Genomic DNA, 6,000 nt, shown 5'->3' with positions numbered 1-6,000 from the left:
ACCAGCACCCCCACCAAAGTCCATGTGGTAGCCCCGGGGAAGAACCGGTTGGTCCTGGGAAGGGGGCCCTGCCTGGAGCTGGTGCATGGCTCCACAGTGGGCCAGGGAGGGCCGGAGAGAGCCAGGAGAGAGGCAAAGCCTGCTGGAGTGCAGCATGCCTGGGCTGGTTGCCAGCCTGGGAGAACATTCCACCTCTAAGAACCACAAACCGAGCCTGCTGCTGATGTGTCAGGGAAGGCACATCTGGCCAGACATAATCATCAGTGGCTCGTTGGTCTAGGGGTATGATTCTCGCTTAGGGTGTGAGAGGTCCCGGGTTCAAATCCCGGACGAGCCCTTATTTTCCTGATTTCTTTTTCCTGCACCCCAACATACACTGCCTGCCCCTTTTAGGGTTGAGGCATAAAGACGGCCTAGTGGTGAGTGGATAAAGGACCCTAAGGACAAGCAGCCAGTCATTCTCCCCATTAGCCATGGCCCACATATACCCCATTATTTCCTCTGAGGCCAAATGGGGAGGGAGGCGACTGGCATCAGGAGCTGAGCTAGAGAAGGTAAGAGTCAAAGAGTTGTATTATGTTAGGCAAAAAGAGCCTTTTGGAGGGCCTCAGATGAAGGGTAAATAATCAGGACAATTTGGGGGGTGGGTCTGAGCCCAAGGTCAAGAAAAGACAAGCTCCTTGTATAAAACTCAAGCTATGAAATGCACTGGATTTGAAGTCCAAAAGGTAGGATTAAAGTTACAATTTTGAGTCTCAGGTTTCCCATTGGTAAAATGGGGACAGTAATATTTTTTTCTTAGAGTTTTTGGGAGGATTAAAGCAGAAATTGTATTCGAAAATCCTTTGCAAACTATAATGCACCTTACAGACATAGGGATTATTTTAAATAATGCTAAAAGATAAAGTAAACGTAGGGGCGCCTGGGTGGCTCAGTGGGTTAAAGCCTCTGCCTTTGGCTCAGGTCATGATCCCAGGATCCTGGGATCGAGCACCACATTGAGCCCCACATCGAGCCCCACATCGGGCTCTCTGCTCAGCAGGGAGCCTGGTTCCACCTCTCTCTCTGCCTGTCTCTCTGCCTACTTGTGATGTCTGTCTGTCAAATAAATAAATTTTTAAAAAATCTTTAAAAAAAAGATAAAGTAAATGTAGAGACCAACTCTGGAAACACAACAGACTAAACTAATGTAGCTATCTCCTCACCCAGTGTCCCTAAAACACACACATAGAAAGGTTGAATACAATAGGATTTAAAAATTAGTATCAGAGTGCCTGGCTGGCTCAGTTGGTAGAACATGTGACTCTTGATCTCAGGGTTATGAGTCCAAGCCTCACATTGGGTGTAGAGATTACTTAAAAAATTAAAAGAAAAAAAGAGTATTAAAACAAAATTAATATTTGGATGAGGCAAAAAATTTTCTTAAAAAAAAAAAAAGAAAAGAAAAGAAATTCCCTGGGTGGCTCAGTTGGTTAAGCATCCAACTCTCCATCTCAGCTCAGGTCTTGATCTCAGGATTGTGAGTTCAAGCCCCACACTGGGCTCCATGCTGGGCATGGAGCCTACTTGAAAAAAAAAAAAAATAGAAGGAAATTCCCAGATATCAGAATTAAAGAAGGAATACAAAGCCAAGGAAAAGAGAAGTAGGGGACTCTTGGGTGGCTCACTTGGTTGAGTGACTAACTCCTGATTTCAGCTCGGGTCATGATTTCAGTGTTGTGGGACCAAGCCCCGAGTGGGGCTCTGTGCTTAGTGTGGAGTCTGCTCGAGATTCTCTCTCTCTCCCTCTCCTCTGCGTCTCCCACCACTTATGCTTGCTCTCTCTCTCTCTCTTTCTCTCTCTAAAAATAAATAAAATCTTTTTAAAAAACAAAAGAGAAGAGAAGAGGAAGCTGTCACAGTGGCCCATGGTGGGTTTCAGAAACAGATATAAACCCAGGGACCTGGAGCTGTGTTTTAGTGCTTCTAGATATAAGATACATTACTTCAGCCCACCAGAGACGAGAAGCTGGGTCTGAACCCCCTACACAAAGCTTAGAACATCAAAGATCTACTTTGTCCATGGAAAAAAGACGAAAAATGATGCACACCAGTCCAAGGAACCAACGAAAAGGAATAGAAACACAAGTCATCCCAGAAATTAGTCTTGAGCCTGAGCAGATGCTTGTATTGCATTGGATTTATGTTATCTATAATCTCCAAGCAGAGAAATTAAATCTAAACCTGGTTCTGTACCCTTGGAATACCGTATAGCCTCACAGAAGCAAGAGAGATCTCTGTCATTGAGACACCTGAGTGGCTTGGTTAGTTAAGCAGTGACTCTTGATTTCAGCTCAGGTCATGATCTCAGGGTCCTGGGATAGAGCCCTGCACTTGGCTCCATGGGGAGCCTGATTGAGGATTGTCTCTTTCTCCCTCTGCTCCTCCCTCTGCTCTTGCTTGCTCTCTCTCTAAAATAAATAAAAAATTCCTTTTCTTTTTTAAAAAATTAAAAAAGAAAAAAAGCGCTCTGTTGCAATGTTTCATAACATAGGGCATTGGAATTCTCACTGAAGAAACAAACACCTACTGAAGAAGTGTTCACAATAAAATATCAAACTAGACAAGGAAGCAATCCACCATAAGGAAGAGTCAGCAACATAAGGAAACAACATGAAAAACACTATATAGTAATTATACTTAAAATTATTAAAGACAAGAAAATAAACCACAATGAAAATGTTGCACTGTTAAAAAAAAAAAAGCACCTTATTTAGGGAAAAAAATAAAAACACGAGGAAAGACACACCATTGAAATTAGACTCAATGATGCATTAAAAAGTAAACTAGACCCAGCTGATATAAGATAATTGGTGAATGGGAAGATAGAGCTGGTGAAATCACTCAAAATATGGAGAAGGGAAAGTGATGAGATATAAAATATGGAAGAATAGTTAAAAGATACTAGTGAAAGCATAAGACAGCATTAGCAACAAAAGACTATAAAAAAAAAAGAGAGAATATCTTCCAAAGGCCAAGAGAAAGCTGTCAATCTAAAATTCTATGCCCATTACATTTCTATTTAAATTGTATGAAATAAAGACATCTGAGAATGTTCATCAAAGACTTTCACTGAAATGCTGCTAAAATATACCCTTCATAAGAAGGGAACAAATCAGGAAGGAGTGAAATGCAAGAAGGAATGGTGAGCAGAGAAATTTATAAATACATTAGTGACTTTAAACGAGCCCTGAAAGCTACTGTTAGTGGAAAGTAAATTGGTCCAACGGCTTTATGGAGCCATTTGGTAAAAATCAGTAAAGTTTAAGGTGCACATATTCCATGACCCAGAAATTCTACTTCTCAGTATCTAGACTAGAGAAGTGCTTACGTATATGCCAGAGACACAGGCACAGCACTGACCACTAAAACACTGTTTTCTTATTTATTTGTTTGTTTGTTTGCTTGAGAGAGAGAGCACCTGCAAGTGGGGCCAGGGGAGGGGCAGAAGGAGAAGGAGAGAAGCAGCCTCCCCACCGAAGGCCAAGCAGGAGCCCATGTGGGCCAATCTCGCAACCCTGGGCACCTCTAAGGTATTGTTTTCTAACGCAGAAAAACTGGAAACAGCCTGGATGCCCATTAGCAGAAGAACGAATAAATTGTGATATATTCAAACACTGAAATAATATTCAGCAGTTAAAATTCATTAATTAGTGCTAAATGAAATACGGATGTATGCTAAAAAAAAATGTGGAGAGAAGAAGAAAGTTTGCAGAATGTTTATTTATTTTTAAGTTATCTCTAGGCCCAAAGTGGGGCTCAAATTCTGGACCCGGAGATCAAAGGTCGCATGACCTACCAACTGAGGCAGCTTGGAGCCCCCAGAGAGATTTTTTAAATACACGAATCAATATTTTGTTGTTTGTGGATACAAACATATAAAGTAAAACTGTAAAACCATAAATAGAGGGGCTATCTCTGAATCAAATACGGCAAAAGGAACAGTTGTTGGATTTCAGTGGTGAGTACATGTCTATTTGTTGTTATATTCTGTACTGTGCTTTTCTGCCTGTTTGAAATATTCACTTTCTTTTTTTCTTTTTTAATGGGCCTTTCGAAATAAGGGTAAAGGGGGATAAATGGCTGCATTGATCCTCAGAGGGGATGATCTGATGGGATGGGATTAGGGGGAGGCTGAGTCCAGAGTACAGGGATTACAAGGATTAAGTCAGATCATCCCCCCTAAACTGATTACCTGGCTGGCATCCCTACCACTCCAGGGCCCTTCACATATGCATCCCTGGACCACAGTCCCCTTCCGCCCATGCCAGCTAAGTCTTTACCTCCTGCCTCCTAACTTCACCCCCACCCTCAACCCAGTACGGATCTGGCTGGGATTTGCCCAAATTTGGGTCCTGAAAACAGAGTGGTTCAGGTCTCTCCTGAATGCTCCCCAAATCAAGGGTGAACAGTGACCTGCACCCCAGGAGACAAGGAGAGATTAGTCCTAATACTCAGGATCAGAACTCCCTGAGGAAAGCCTAGATCACTGGATGTCATAGTGGACAACTTCCTCTCCTGCCCCTCCCTCCATGAACCAAGAAGTTGACAGTCAAGGTCAACTGTTAACTGAACTTGCTGGCTGAGCCAGGACTACAATGGGCTGTGCTTGGGCAGAGCAAACAGCCATTGGGCTTCCAACCTTCCAGATTGTCAGTCTCCAGAGCTCTATGCCCCCATCTTGACACCCTGCCACCGCCATGCCAGCCATGTTTGAACAGGCCCGATAACCGCAGCAGACTCCCTGAATGGGGTCTTTGTGGGCTTGTTCAACAGCCTTTCCCCACACCTAGATCACCATGACCATAGGATCTGGGGTGTAATCCTATCTTCTGAGGAGCAAATGAAACCCTCTTGATCTGAGCTCCTCATTTCTCAGAGCACCAAGCTGGGGGTTTGAGAGGGAGGAAAAAAAGAGGTGGGGGGAGGGAGACATTTATAGGGCAACATTATGCTTAATAGGTCACATTTAACTCCATGTGAAATCATATATTGAATGTTAAGACAGCATTCACCAGGTAGTTGAGAGATTTACCTTTCTCATTCATTGTGTCAGATACTTTGTCAGATGCTGGAGATACAAAAATGACTAAAGTACTTCCCAATCTTCCAGAAGTTGGGCAGACACAAGAGTATACACCTGACCTTGACACCTGAAAGTGACAGGAGCTGCCCTAAAAGGAAGGATGGGAGGGGCACTGCTGGCCTCTACTGGTCTAAGGGTGGACATCAGGGAAGGCTGCTAGGGGTGACTCCCCATGGGTGGCTGAAGAATAAGTAGGGATGTCCCTGCAAAAAAGGGCCTCTTACCTTAAGAATATGGAGGGCTCGTGAACCTGGACGCCCGTGGGCGTGAACACAATGTATGTCCATAACCTGGTGAGTGGATATGGAAGGAAAGGGATTGGTATGTGTCCCTGGCTCAAGCATCTCCTAATACATTTCTGGATGTGTTGGGACTGCCTGGTTCTCGAGTGTACTCACTTCTTTACTGGCTGAGACCTGGAGAGACGTGAGAACAATTGCCTCCTTAAGATCGCACTCACCAGGTAAATGATGTTCCCTGAATGAATGACTAAGTGAAATAAGCCCTCTGGGTTTCCACATCTCCTTCGTGTGAGAGCGAAAATCAGTAGTGCTACAGAGGCAGGGTGAGTAGGGGTGGTGGCTCGAAGCTCAGAGGGTGTGGGGCAGGGTGGGAAGGCAGAGCGGTGGAGAGAAGAGGTCTTCAGGCAGCGAGGAGTGCGTGGGGCCAAGAAGCGGTCCTCCTGAGAGAGTCCCTGGTTCTGGCTTGGTGGGGGCGCGAGGAAAGCAGAGAGATCAGGGCCCTGCAGTTCACGGATCTTCGCCTTGACTTCCCTTCTCCTGCCTTCACGCAACCCTGGGACGCAAGAGGCCACCGCACAGGAATGGGGCTTGGTGGCCTGGGGTCCGCGTCCATTGCGGAGGTGGAGGACTCGG

The 6,000-nt window shown here is 44.9% G+C and overlaps 1 non-coding gene across 1 annotated transcript; it reads left to right on the top strand.

The window, feature by feature from the left end:
* The first annotated feature begins 265 nt into the window (after positions 1-265).
* TRNAP-AGG lies at positions 266-337 on the top strand. The gene has a single exon. It is a non-coding gene; the product is annotated as a tRNA-Pro (tRNA).
* The last annotated feature ends 5,663 nt before the right edge of the window (positions 338-6,000 follow it).

This window comes from Enhydra lutris, unplaced genomic scaffold (assembly GCF_002288905.1).
Source record: "Enhydra lutris kenyoni isolate GAN:26980312 unplaced genomic scaffold, ASM228890v2 scaffoldscaffold27, whole genome shotgun sequence".
NCBI lineage: Eukaryota > Metazoa > Chordata > Mammalia > Carnivora > Mustelidae > Enhydra > Enhydra lutris.
The sequence above is the reverse complement of the archived record's forward strand: the minus strand, read 5'-3'. Positions and strand labels throughout refer to the sequence as shown.